The sequence below is a fragment of the Delphinus delphis genome, chromosome 6, assembly GCF_949987515.2.
Source record: "Delphinus delphis chromosome 6, mDelDel1.2, whole genome shotgun sequence".
NCBI classification, from domain to species: Eukaryota; Metazoa; Chordata; class Mammalia; order Artiodactyla; family Delphinidae; genus Delphinus; species Delphinus delphis.
The window spans coordinates 96,570,489-96,585,328 of NC_082688.1; the positions used below are offsets into that span (position 1 = coordinate 96,570,489).

Below are 14,840 nucleotides of genomic sequence, written 5' to 3' on the forward strand. Positions count from 1 at the left end.
CCACTACTTTCACATTTATCAAAAGAATACAAAACTTTAATCAAAATTGTATCAAAATTTACATTTTATTTCATTTAAAATATTCAATTAATATTGTCTTCCTTAAATGTATTTCCACTGTAGATAAAATCTAATTTCTGCATTTAAAAAACTGCATTAAAAGTAATTTCACTGGTTCCAATTCCTTAGTGAAGTACTATTATAGAAAAAAATTTAATTTCCTGACCAAAGTTTACTAAGTCTATCTTATGTCAATGTGCATTTTGTTTTGTCTGTAGTTGTTAACTAAGTGAAATTATTTAAGATTAGCTTGGTGCTTTGTGTCCACCTAGAGGGGTGGGATAGGGAGGGTGGGAGGGAGACGCAAGAGGGAGGAGATATGGGGATATATGTATACGTATAGCTGATTCACTTTGTTATACAGCAGAAACTAACATACCATTGTAAAGCAATTATACTCCAATAAAGATGTTTAAAAAATGAAAAATAAATTTAATTTAATTTTAAAAGATTTTAAACATTGTCAAAAATTTTAATTATTGGGCTTCCCTGGTGGCACAGTGGTTGAGAGTCCGCCTGCCGATGCAGGGGACACGGGTTCGTGCCCTGGTCCGGGAAGATCCCACGTGCCCCGGAGCGGCTGGGCCTGTGAGCCATGGCCGCTGAGCCTGCGCGTCCGGAGCCTGTGCTCCGCAGCAGGAGAGGCCACAACAGTGAGAGGCCTGTGTACCAGAAAAAAAAATTTTTTTTAATTATTTATCAACATTTTACCAAATTAAAATCTTACCATGTAAATCTTACCTGTCATCAATATTATTTTGTGCTGATTATTTCTATCAAGTGTAATTTTTTGTATTATATTATTGCTGTTTTTAAGGTTTTGTGAGCTAAATGATTCTTCAATCATATTTTTACTTATAACTAATTTAACACTGTCAGTATGGGTTTGTGGATTACTTTAATCATAATATTTACAACGAAATAGATAAAAGTTTTAGATGTAATTATCATCACGTTTCATGATAGGCATTTCAGACTTTTTAAAAAGAGTTATCATTTGGCTTAATAAAATAAAAAAAAATTTTCTCCTGAATTCATTTCAAGAAATGCCATACTTTGGGCATTTTCTATTGAATAGGTCAGTAATCCTGTTCTATTCAATCTGTTCTTAAAGCTATCCATTTTGTTCTTAATTTTAGATATCACATTTTTCAATTTTAAGTTATGGGTTTTACTTCTATAGAATGTCTAAATTCTTTGATAAAATCATCCATTCAATCATTTTTGTGTCTTTTTCTCTATTTTTTTAGCATATTAATCATGATTACTTAGAGGTCCTGTCTGCTAAGGTTACTTTTTGGATCATCCATTGAACTTTTCTACTATCTGTTCTTTTTTTCTTGTGGGTTTAGCCACACCATGTTACCTTGTTGCATGTCTTGTAACTTTTAATCGCATGTCACAGATTTTGGATAAAAGAACCTTTGAGGATCTAGATGGTACCTTTTATTACATATCCATTTCTTCTATTAGACAGAAACCATAAGTGGCTGGTTGCTTCCATCCAATTAGTAAATTTCAGTTTGGGTAAGATTTCATTTACCTCTCCCTCATCCTTCTTTCTAAGGTTGGGTCCTCAATAGCTTTCAATTGACAGATTGTTAGATCCTCCAAACAACATAGCCCTAAAGTAGATATTCTAGAATTTAAAAGTACATTATTTAAAATAAAACACAAAAGATGGGTTTAAGAGAGACTCATTTTTGCCCTTTAAAGATTTGTAGCTTAGTCTATCAGCCAACAGCTTCAAAATTTGAAAACTGGACTTCAGTTTTAGATTGGTGATGTAAGGAGTTAGAAAGAGGATTGCCCCCATCCTTAAAACAAGAAAAAAGCTATAACTAACTAATTTTCATGAGACTATAAGAGAACTGAGGACACAGCTGATCGATGAGAATCTGTAGGGAGAACAGCACCAGAACATTTGCTTACCTGAGACAGAAGTTGCCAAATAACATATAAATAGGTAGAAATGTTAAACAAGACATTTTAAACAAATTGTTGAAGCATGGGCTATATTGAGAGTGTGAAGCCTCTGATATGAGGGCGGGATTTTGCCATCTTGCAGTCTTTTCCCTCTAGAAACCCCACCAGACAACCACAGGGAAGATGGGGAGAATGCTGAGAAAGGTACTGGCTGGTGAGGGAACAGCAGCCACTACCAAAACCCCACCCAGACCCCTCCCTCCTTATTTATCCTAAAGAACAAAGATCTTAATTTAAAGGAGGAAGATCAGTTAAATGTGCAGTTTGGGGAGCTGGGGAAGAACAATGGAGGCCACCACTGAAAATCTACCCAGATCCATCTCCCCTATCTTTCCAAATGAATAAAAGCCTCAATCTTCAGAGGGAAGAGTGGCCAAACCATAGGGGAGGGGGCTGATGGAAATCCACGGAACCTGGAGGAGGGGCAAGAACACGAATGAGGTCCATCTCCAAAGACCCAGATTCAGAGTGACTGCTTAAAACTGAGGTTTAATTAAATAATCAGAGGATTCAACGATCATCCAACCTCCATCCCAAGCACCACCCTAACCAGCCTGGAATAAAAATATCAACGGACCACAACAGAGAACTCAACATCACTGGTTTTCAGGAAATGCAAATTAAAATCAGAATGAGATACCACAGTTAGAATTAGTAAAATTAAAACAATAAAATGATGACACTAAATACTGGTGAGTATGCAGAACAGGAATTCTCCTTCACTGCTGATGTGAATCCAAAATGGCAGAGCCACTTTGGAAGACAGCTTCTTGTAAAGTTAAACATATGCTTATGTTACAACCCAGTAATCTCACGCCTGTGCTTTACTCAAGTTAATTGAAAAATTATATTCACACAAAAATGGCCTGTACATGACTGCTTATAGTTGCCAAAAATTGGAAACAATCAAGATATCCTTGAACAGATGAGAAACTAAAAAAACTGTGGTCCACCTGTACAATGGAATACTGCTCAGAAATAAGAAACAATGAGTTGCTGATTCACATAATACCATGAATGAATCTGAAAGGCATTTTGCTAAGTGTAAGAATCTCTCCCAACTTCTCTGTCCCTTGGAAGATGCCTTCTGACAAAAGCACAAAATATGTCCAAGTGAAACACAGCTGTGTTCCTCAGTGTCAATTCACTGCTCTCTAGAACTTTCTTCCCAGTCTGTTTTATTTTCTGGGTCTGTTCACCTTCACCAGGATGGAGGGCACAGGGAAATGTTTTTTTTCCTAAAGATTGTGAAACTAGTAGAGATTTTACTCTGCCTTTTATAAGTTTATTTATTTATTTATTTATTTATTTTTGCAGTATGCGGGCCTCTGACTGTTGTGGCCTCTCCCGTTGCGGAGCACAGGCTCCGGACGCATAGGCTCAGTGGCCATGGCTCACGGGTCCAGCCGCTCCGCGGCGTGTGGGATCTTCCCGGACCGGGGCACGAACCCGTGTCCCCTGCATCGGCAGGTGGACTCTCAACTACTGCGCCGCCAGGGAAGCCCTATCAAGAGTTTTAATTCATCATGGATAATCTGTCGGCAGAAGAAATTCAGCTGAGGGCTAACCAGGTTACTGATGAGTCTCTGGAAAGTACAAGGAGAATCCTAGGTTTAGACATTGAGTCTCAGGATGCACGAATCAAGACTATCACTATGCTGGATGAACAAGGGGAACAACTAAAACACATAGAAGAAGGCATGGACCAAATAAACAAAGACATGAGAGAATCAGAGAAGACGTTAACAGAACTAAGCTAGTGCTGTGGCCTCTGTATATGCCCATGTAATAGTATTAACAAAGGATGCCAGGGAAGACGAAATGGGAGAGAACCTGAATCAAGTGGGCAGTATCCTAGGAAATCTAAAAAACATGGCCCTGGACATGGGCAATGAGATTGAGGCTCAAAATCGACAAATAGAACGGATCACAGAAAAGGCTGACACCAACAAAGGTCGTATTGACAATGCCAATGCCAGAGCAAAGAAACTCATTGACAGCTAAAGCTACTGCTGTACTTCTTTATCATGTATTCACTTCCCTAGCTCCTCCTTCAAAGTCATTACCTTTCCAGAGTTTGAAATTTTGTTTCCACACTCTTCTAATCGGGAGATGATGTGGAAGAAGATCTAGGAGTAACAGCCCCCCTATTCTTTTATTTTCTCTTTTTCCCTTGAGGGTAGACTGCTGCTTAGTTTGCCCTCTAGTATTTTCTTTCTCAGTCCATACTCTTAGGTTGGTATGCATACATCATATATGGTGTTGTTTTTCATTCTCTCCATTTACTTAGCAGGTTCTTCTGCTTTCAAAATTTGGAAGCATTGCCAAACACAGCCATGTAAAAGGAAGCTGGGGGCATTGGGGCAGGCACAAGGACGAGAGGCAAGAGATAAGAGGTTGTTACCTCAGTAAAATCTGCAGACCCTAAAGCCCAAAGTTGCATAACCACAGTGAAGATCTAGTTGGGTTTAATTTCTATTTAAGTTGCAGTTATTGCCAATTTAGGCCAATGCTTGGTTTTGGAGTCTGTATACACAATATTTTTGTTATACATCACAACTTTGCAACCTCTGCTTCAAAAAAGAATTGAATGAGTTTTCTTAAAGTGAGCTTAATTTCTGAACTCTTGGTGATTCATTTATGTACATAAATTCTATGATCCCATTTCATTTTGCACCATATAGGAACACATGGTATGAATGAATGGCTTTTTATTTTCATATTATTAGTACTATCATTTGGACTTCCCTGGTGGCACAGTGGTTAAGAATCCACCTGCCAAAGCAGGGGACACGGGTTCAAGCCCTGGTCTGGGAAGATCCCACATGCCATGGAGCAACTAAGCCCGTGAGCCACAACTACTGAGCCTGTACTCTAGAGCCCGCGAGCCACAGCTACTGAGCCCACGCACCACAACTACTGAAACCCACGTGCCTAGAGCCCGTGCTCTGCAACAGGAGAAGCCACCGCAATGAGAAGCCTGCGCACCGCAATGAAGAGTAGCCCCCGCTCACCACAACTAGAGAAAACCCGCATGTAGCAATGAAGACCCAACACAGCCAAAATAAATTAATTTTAAAAAATAGTATCATGGTCCCATTACAGGCCTATTAACCTCATAAATGTGTCATTAGTCTTTGAAGAAAAAATATGTAAATATGTATATATGAGAATTTCTTTCTACAGCAGGGCTTAAAATTTTTTTGAAAAGTTTGACAAAGTATATCACATGAATTCAGATTTACCTCAATGTCAAGAATTATGTTTAGATAGGAAAACAGAAACTTGTTTTGATCTCAGGTAGAAAATGGTTAGATTACTTTGAGTTTTATGTAGCTTTAAACTTTTTTTAAAACTAGAATTTATTCTGTTTAAAAATGATTTAGAAAATTATGTCTTTGGTTTACTTATTGATGACTGCGCTATCATTCTCTTAGCCTTTTGTATTCAACTTCCAGAATCACATTTGTTTAGACCTTGAACAGTGTTATAAGAATTTGATTGGTATTTGTCACCTTTATTTTAAAACTAGCTTCTGCACACTTCAAAGCTATTGATGTCGATTGGTTTGACCAATAACCACTGTTTGATCCTTATGATTAAATTTTGTAACTTAGGAAACTGTTTTTTCAAATAAGCGATGTGCTTCTGTGACTACTTTTTGGGTGGTGGAAAGCAATAATTTTCTCAACTCTTATTTGACAAACTGAATAAAGCAAAGATCCATAAATAAAAAAAAAAAAAGAAAGAAAGAAATATGGATAGAAGGGAAGAGGGAATCAATAATAAATTAGCCAGGTAAATATGTCTTAAACAATAGGTTTTAAGTAGACCTAGTATCATTAAGATATTAGTTATTCATAAATTAATGTATACATTTAATGTGATCCTAATTAAAATAACAACAGTTTTTGTTTTCATTTTTGTTTTGGTGAGTGGTGAGGTGCTTTAGACAAGCCAATTTGAAAGTTCACATGAAAAATAAACAAAAAAATTTAGTAAAACTCTGAGTAAAGGAGCAATAAAGTGTAACGGCTCCTACCTGATAGTAAACATTCACATCCCTCTCATGTGCCCAGTACATTCACCCCATTCTAATATCCCCCAAAACCTTAACCCATTCCAGCATCAACTCTAAGCTCAAACTCTCACCTAAATATCATCAACATAAAAGGTCCCAAATCTCATCATCTAAATCAGGCATGGGTGAGACTCTGGGTAGTATGGTCCATGCCTGGAAAAACTGTCTCCCCATCTGTGGACCTATGAAACTAGAAAACAACCTTTTGTAATATGGAAGAATCTTTTGTATTCTGTTACAAGTTAATCACTATAAGCTTAAATTATACATAATGGCCCATCTCTGGGAACCCTGCTTTCCAGGTAATGAGCATTAAGCTAAAATACCTTTGTTTAGCTCACAGGAAACATCCTGATCAGGCCCACCTGTGAATGACTGCAGGGAGGAAAATATAAACACATCCCCTCCAGAGGCTGATGGAAACTAGGAAGTGTTTGACTTTACTCTCTCCCCTTTTAGTATAAAAGGAGCCTGAATTCTAACTCAGGCAAGATGGTTCTTTGGGGCACAAGCCCACCATCTTCTCGGTCTGCTGGCTTTCCAAATAAAGTCATATTCCTTGCCCCTACAACCCGTCTCTTGATTATTGGCCTGTCGTGCAGCGAGCAGTATGATCTTAGACTTGGTAACACTTTCTCCTCCAGGATAGAGTGGTGGTACAGGTACAGAATAGACATTCTCGTTTTCATCTAGGAATGGAAAGGGGTCACCAAGCAACTCTAAGCCCAGCAGGACAAATCCCATTAGGTTTCAATGAAGATTCTCTGTGGCTTGATGCCCTGTCCTTTGGGCCCATGGTGGTGGCCTTGTTGGCCCCTGGCCCTAAGCCTGTGTCTCTGGGCTCTACTTCCATGCCCACACTCTGTCTTTGGAACTGTTCATCCTTTTTCCTGAAGGGCAGCCCATGTTTGTAACCAAGTAGTTCTATCAGTCCCATGTCCTGTTTGTAAAATCTCAGGAGTTTAATAGCCTCCCTTCATTACTTCCTGTCTCTGTTCCCTTCAGTCTAAGCTGGTAGTGTTTCTGCTGATGTAACATTCTCAAAAACCCCATTGGTCTTTGGTGCATGTCAAGGGGGTCTACTCCATTAGGCAAAAGAGTTCTTCACTGAATCTTCCCGTATAACCCCATCTCTATTCCAGGATTCTGCTGAGATGGTTGAGTGGACCCAGGAGTCACCTACATAATCTCTTCTGCAACACATTTTCCAGCCACACCTTGGCCCTCTCTCCCCAGCACACTTCCCCCCAAAAATGAATTTCCTCGTTTCTTCATACTTTGTAATCTGGATTGGCTTGAAACACTCCAAATAATCAAGGGCTGGTTCCTTTTTGCCTAGTAGTTCCTTGTTCAGTTTCTCTCTTTCCTCAGGCATTTTACTATCAGCAGGAAGGAGCTTTGCTTGGAAATCTCTTCAGCTCCATATCCAAGTTTATTGCGTGTAAGTTCTATTTTCCACCCAGAATGAAAGAACACAATTCAGCCAAGTTTTCTGCCACTTTATAACAAAAAATACCTTTTCTCCAATTTCCAATACAATGTTCCTCATTTCCTTTTAAAGTCTCACCAGAGAGATTTATATTTATATATTTATGTCAAGATTCTGTTCATGAACAATGGGATGTTCATGATGAGACACTTTCCTTACAATGCTTTTGACTTCTCTCTGAGCTCTCATCAAAATCACCTTTGACAACATATTTCTACTTTCTCATCAAGATGATTGAGGCTTTTCCAATCACCAACCTCTAAATTCTCCTAGTCTTTACTCATTACCCAAATTCAAAGCCACTTCCACATTTTTAGGTATCTGTTACTATGGCACCTTAGTTCCCAGATCTGTATTAGTTTCCTAGGGGCTGCCAAAACAAATTTTCACAAACTTCGTGGCTTAAAACAACAGAATTGTTTTCTCCCTACAGTTCTGGAAGGCCAGAAGTCAAAAAATCAAGGTTTGGGCAAGGTTAGTTCCTTCTGGAGGCTCTGAGGGACTATCTGTTCCATACCTTTCCCCTAGTTTCTGGTGGTTGCTGGCAATCCTTGGCATTTACTGGATTGATCACTCAAATCTCTGCCTCCGTCTCCAATGGTGTTCTCCTTTGCGTCTCTGTGTGTGTTCTTTTCTCTTTCTTATAAGGACAATCTCATTTGATTTAGAGACCACTCTCACCTAATAGGATCTCATCATAATCCTTACCTTAATTACATCTGCAAATACCCCATTGCCAAATACATCACATTCTGAGGTTCTGGGAGGACATGAATTTTGAGGGGACACTATTCAACCCATTATGGTTAGTTATACTTCAAGAAAATTATTTTTAAAAAGTTGCCAGAGCTTGCTTATATAAGATAGATAAGATAGTGTATTAGGGAATTTTTCTTCTACTGAAATGTTCTTCTCTAGCCTGTTTGGCCCATTTTAAAATCCTGTTAGCCACATGGTGATTTAAAGTGATCCTCCTTTTCTGTCAAGTAAATTAGAATTTGTCTCATTATGCCCCCAGTGTTGAATTGTCCTTTTGATCTGATTGACTTCTGAAGTGATAAGTTCACAATTTGTTTTGGTACTTTGAGCATATAGTTGCCGTTTTACACATCAGAGCTTAAGGTCCCCTGAGGGGTTTCTGTGATTTTCCCAGGAATCTCAACAGTAAGTTTCATTCATATTTTCACACCATATTTACTATTACTTTTCAGACTCCGGTTTATTCTATCCATTTGTTGCATTTTCGTTGATGTGTATGCTCTATTTCTCCCTCTCTTGTTCTCTCTGTGGAGTACAGAATGGCTGTGTGCTGCTTTTCTCTGTTACGCGGTGCTGGTGTGACTGGACCCCTCACTAAAGAAGACTCCCTACCCTTCCTGCTGGTTTCTCCTCAAATTTATCAGTTATAAAAATATTCACCTCATAGCAGACCTTATTATGAGGTCTAACATAACACTTGTGCATCAATAAAGCCTTTTTTTTTTTTTTTTGCGGTACGCAGGCCTCTCACTGTTGTGGAATCTCCCGTTGCAGAGCACAGGCTCCGGATGTGCAGGCTCAGCAGCCATGGCTCACGGGCCCAGCCGATCCGCGGCATGTGGGATCTTCCCGGACCGGGGCACGAACCCGTGTCCCCTGCATCGGCAGGCGGACTCTCAACCACTGCGCCACCAGGGAAGCCCAATAAAGCCATTTTTAAAACACTTGTAATTTCCCAACATTTCATGAAGTAAGCAGCTCCATGTTTTTTTAAATGTTTCCAATATCATGATTTCATCTTTTTGTTATGCTACCTGACCGTGACCGATGTTAATGTTGTGGAGGTTGCTTTCTGATACAAACTAAGTTATAAGAACTTATTTATGGTCAGGAGTATATAGGCAACTTGTGGGCCAAATTCTTTTGTCTCTTTCAACATTTTATCCAGCCAAGTACATACACATATCAAAATGCAGCCACGAGCGTCATATAACACTCTGACCTGCTTCCAAATTCAGAGTTCTGTCCTTTTATCTCATAACATGGCTGTTACCATCTTGTCCAGAGCCAAGTGTTCCTTGATAATATGCATTCCTTATCAATGCAGCCTCTGCATGGAAATCCCTGAAGAAGAAGGCTGGTGTAAACCTTCCTATGTCCATGAAAGTGGTATCAACAGTGTTTGATACATGAACAAAGTATGTGTGCACTTCTGATGGAAGTTGGGAGAAAATGTGAAAGAGTGTAATTGATGGAGTACCAAATGAAATAAAATATAACAGTTCAATGGAATGACTAGCAGGATCTTGATCTACAAGATGTATAGATCAGGGATATATACATGTATATGAGAATTAGAGCAAAAATGAGTGGGGATTTTTTGTTTTGTTCTTGAGCTCATAGAGGAGTTGTTAAGAAGACTCTTGAAGTCATATCATGGAGGTGCTACACCCACAAAGTGCTGTCCCTTTGGTTTTTTATGAGAGGGAAATATATATATATAACCTTTATATATATATATATATTTCCCTCTCATAAAAATAATATATATACTACATTAATATTATAGTAAATTATTATATATTATGAAATAGTAATATTACATTAAATTATACATTATCATATTAATTATTATATATTATGTATATTATATTAATAATATCTATATTTCCCATATATATCACCTTTATATATATAGATATAGATATACACATAACCTTTTTAATTGTTCTGGGGCTAGTATTTCTTGCAATTGAGTGCAGTTTCCAGTTTTTCACTCCCATTCTTGCTTCCCCTCAAAGAACAGTTCTTATGCTTACATAGAAGTTACTAAAAATCTCAACATAATTCCCTACTACTCTTCTTGATATAGATAAACAGATACAGATAAATATATAGATATAGATATAAATATATAGATAAAACCAATCAACATTACATTGTATAATTGTGTGGTGATGAAATGCAAATTTATTTTTATTTATATTCTCATATAAAACATCAATAAAATAAGTTCCATGTAAGTAAAAGTCAAAAAATGTATAAAAACTAAATAAATATTCATGCCAGTGAGGTCAGGTAAGGTTATGCTGTGGTATAAAAACTCCAAAAATCTTAGCTGTTAAACAACAACACTGATTTCTTAGTTATATATGTCAAATACATATCATATAGGTTGGCAAGGACAGGCAGGCAAGACTTGACTGAGGCCAAGAGATTTGATCTCCAGTGATTTTTTTAATGATCTCTCTCATTGAGAAGGGTGGCGTTTGTCTAAAAATCCTTCTCTGAGAGCTTTGTCCTTCAATCTATGAATCTATGTAACATCTCAATGGTAAAGAAAAGTGTGTGCTTCTACGTGAAAGTGGCTTGAATATTTAGATGAAAAGAACACAGTTTAAGTTTTAAACAAAGTGAATACTCTCTACCTACAAGGGGGAGAGCTCAATGGACATGTAACTACAATCTTGGTATTAGAAATACGTCTTCTCAAAATAACATTACAGAAATACAACTTGAATTTGCTAAAATAAACAAAAAGAGATTGTTTCTCTTTTCTCTGCTTCCCTATATGTGTGTACTTTATTCTTATCCTCCTGGGTGGGATGGCTTTTTTGTTCCTTCAATGAATGTGGGTACCTAAGATTATGTCTTTTGTTCACGAGATGAATCAGATGGGAGTGGGGAAGTGAAACATTTTAGTCTCATTTTAGATTCCTAGGGAAGAATCCTGATCATCCAACCCTAGGTCAGAAGCTCATCCCTGATGAATCAACCAGGGGTTCGTCAGCTAAGAATATGACACCTTCTGTAGAGATCATGTGGATGGAAGGCATTGCAGAGATGAACAGGGTAGAAAGTGTCTCCCAAAAAGAGAACACTGGACAGATAGAACAATAAGTGTCCAGAAAAAAAACAAATAACAAGACCCAGAAAAGAAGGTGAGTTACACATCACTGCAGAGTTAGCCAGAAGGACAATTTCATCTAATAGACATTGGGGGCTCAGGGGAAAGGAGTGGTCACAGGTCATTGTTACCAAATGATCCAAGGACTCAGGATCTCTTCTTCATCTCCCAAGGGAGCTTGAGACCTAAACTCAAGAGCACTCCTTGTGTCAGCAGGAAGTAGATACCACCTTCCCCATATCCACCCTCCTCTTTCTCCTTCCTTTCATTAGGAGTTCCTAAATTCACATTGTTCTGAATTTTGCCCATTGCCTCCACTGCATAGTATTTTCTTGTTGCTTTAATTTTCTAATTTTTGTACATGCAGTGTATTTTCTTGCCTCTTAAAACCATAGATGATTCCAGGGTTTATTTACTTAAAACAGAAAGGTAATTTTCAGGAACTTGGGAATTTTCTTGTCTGTACCCAACACTATCATGGTCTATTTTGAAATGTGAAAGAATGTGATGATTCCCAGCCTTAGTCTAAAAAGGAGCTAAGTAACTCTGCAATGAAACAAAATTCTAGATATTTAGCATTACTTTTGTTAAAATTGTTTTTAAAAAATATTTGGTTTTTACCTGTGTTTTCTTACTGCTTTACCCCACTCTAGTAGAGGATTACCCCACCCCCAGTAATAAAAAGAAGCAAGCATACAACTTGGCAGAAACCCTCGAGAATATAGAAAAACAAAGTATTTGGATTATTGGTGGAGCTCTTCCCATTTTGTTTTCTACATTCACTATTTAAAATATGCTTCTTACACATAGAAGGGCAGCAAAATGCAATGGCTCTAACAACTTGCAAACATAAAATGTTAATTAAAATTTGTGGCTCTCAAAGTTTCTAATGGCCTATAAAATTCATTCTGCTATTAGAATTTCAGTTTCTGTTCTCTTTTCTTGATGGTATCTCTAATTATAGACTATAAGCTAAAATAATTTTATTTTTATATTTTACAAGAGCTATAAAAGAAAACTAGCAAATGTTTAAAAATATAAATGGCTTCCTAAGGTTCAGTTGATGCAAATACTATTAAATAATTTGGTTTCGCTATGAAGTGAAGACTTCTAACAGAAATGATTGTGCCTTCATGGATTAGAATTTAGGGAAAATAATTTCAAATACTGATAAGGTCTAATTAAATTATGGACATAATCCCATCTGTAGGTGATGATATTACATATTCTTCATTTTCTTTTTTATCTAAATGGCACAAGAATGTGGCAGGAAAAGGTGAGTTATCACTCCATTTTTTGAGTATGTATACAAGTTTGGTCTCTTAATCTTACATAGTAGTTAAGAAGTCGAAATGATGACAAAGAAGAGTCAGAAATCAAGACAATAGTGATACTAATAGCTGCCATTCATTAACTAGCCCCATACACCATGCATTTTTTACCACAACACTGAAAGTTACCAGTGTATTTTATTTTTTTACCAGCTTTATTGATGTATATATATCATATATATATACACATAAAATTATATATTATATGGTATAAGTATACATATATACATACCATAAAAGTCACCAAATTTAGGTGTACAATTTGATAGCTTCTAGTAAATTTGTAATGTTGTACAACTAAGACCACAACCCGACTTTAGAACATTTCTGCCCCCACATAAAGATCCCTCGTGTTCATCTGCAGGCACTCTTCATTCCCACTCCAATTCTAAGTGATCACTAATGTACTTTCTGTCTCTACATATTTATATTTTGTGGATATTTCATATAAATAGAATTTTATAATCTGTGCTTTTTAAAATTTACTTATATCTGAGGTTCATCTGTGTTGTAACATGGATGGGCATTTGTGTTATTTCCACTTTTTAGCTGTTATAAATGATCTGCTATGACCATTCGTGTACAAATCTTTGTACAGACACACATATTTTTATCTCTCTTGGATGGATGCTCAGGAGTTAATTTTCAAATAAGTGAGAGCGGCATCTTTTTATATTCCCTTGAGCAATGAATGAGGATTCCAATTTCTCCACATCTTCTCCAGCACTTGTTATTGTCCAGTGTTTTTATGTAGTCATTCTAGTGATTGTGAATTAGGATCTCATTGTGTTTTTTACTTGCATTACTAAAATGTCTAAAAATATTGAGAATCATGTATGTGCTTGGTCACTCCTATATATATCTTCTTTGATGAAATGTCTATTCAAAAATATTTGTTTATTATTTATTGCATTTTTCTCTTCTGGTAATTGAGTATGCTTTGAAAATATATTTTAGATACAAGTCATTTATCATATATATGCTTTGAAATTTTTTTCTCCCATTCTATGGCCTGTTTTTTCATGTATTAATGATGTCTTTTGAAGTTCAAGATGTTTGAATTTTGATGAAGACCAACTTATCTTTATTTAATCACTTGTGCTTTTTTTTTTTTTTTGCGGTACGCTGGCCTCTCACTGTTGTGGCCTTTCCCGTTGCGGAGCACAGGCTCCGGACGTGCAGGCGCAGCAGCCATGGCTCACGGGCCCAGCCGCTCCGTGGCATGTGGGATCTTCCCGGACCGGGGCACAAACCCGTGTCCCCTGCATTGGCAGGCGGACTCTCAACCACTGCGCCACCAGGGAAGTCCAATCACTTGTGCTTTTGATGTTGTATCTAGGACTTTGCCTAACCCAAGGTCACTCTTTTACTTAATTCTTACTGAAGAGGAAACTGAGGCTTGGCAAAACCAAGGAGACACTTACACGCAAGACTGTGTTCCTCTGCAGGATATTGTCCCTGCACGACTTTCCTCTCCACTCACTGCTACCAGTGTAGAATTCAAGTGAAGTCTGATACTGGGCCAGGTTTTTTGCAAGCTGAAATGTTTCTACAGGCAGCATACCCATTTTGAGTGACTGAAGTTCACACAGAAGGACCAGATGTGTCTTTCCAGAAAACTCTCCTCTAGTTTCTTCTGCGTACCTTTGGGATGAAGGTAAGAAGCATACCTAGAATAGAAATTTTTACTAGGGAGTTTGAATGAGATAATGCAACTCTGCTTTTAGAGCATGAACCTGTTGATCAGCCCTGTCTGCAGCTGGCTGAGCTGTGGTCCTTACTGGGGAGGGAGGAACCTCATCATGACATCTTGGTCTCAAGTGGGCCTTCTGGGTGTATGAAGTGTGAGATCTATGCTGGATACTGATGAGATGATATTCTATGTGAATTTGTCAACATTAACCATTTTACTTCTGCCAAATTACTATTTGAAAGTTCAACTATGTACTCAAACTTGAAAGGTTCTATAAGCAAACACATAGTACAAGTAAGTTTCTGAGGACGATT

General features: G+C 37.6%; 1 pseudogene; it reads left to right on the top strand.

Annotated features, from left to right (window-relative positions):
* The first annotated feature begins 3,572 nt into the window (after positions 1 to 3,572).
* LOC132426758 (synaptosomal-associated protein 23 pseudogene) lies at positions 3,573 to 4,096 on the top strand (annotated as a pseudogene).
* The last annotated feature ends 10,744 nt before the right edge of the window (positions 4,097 to 14,840 follow it).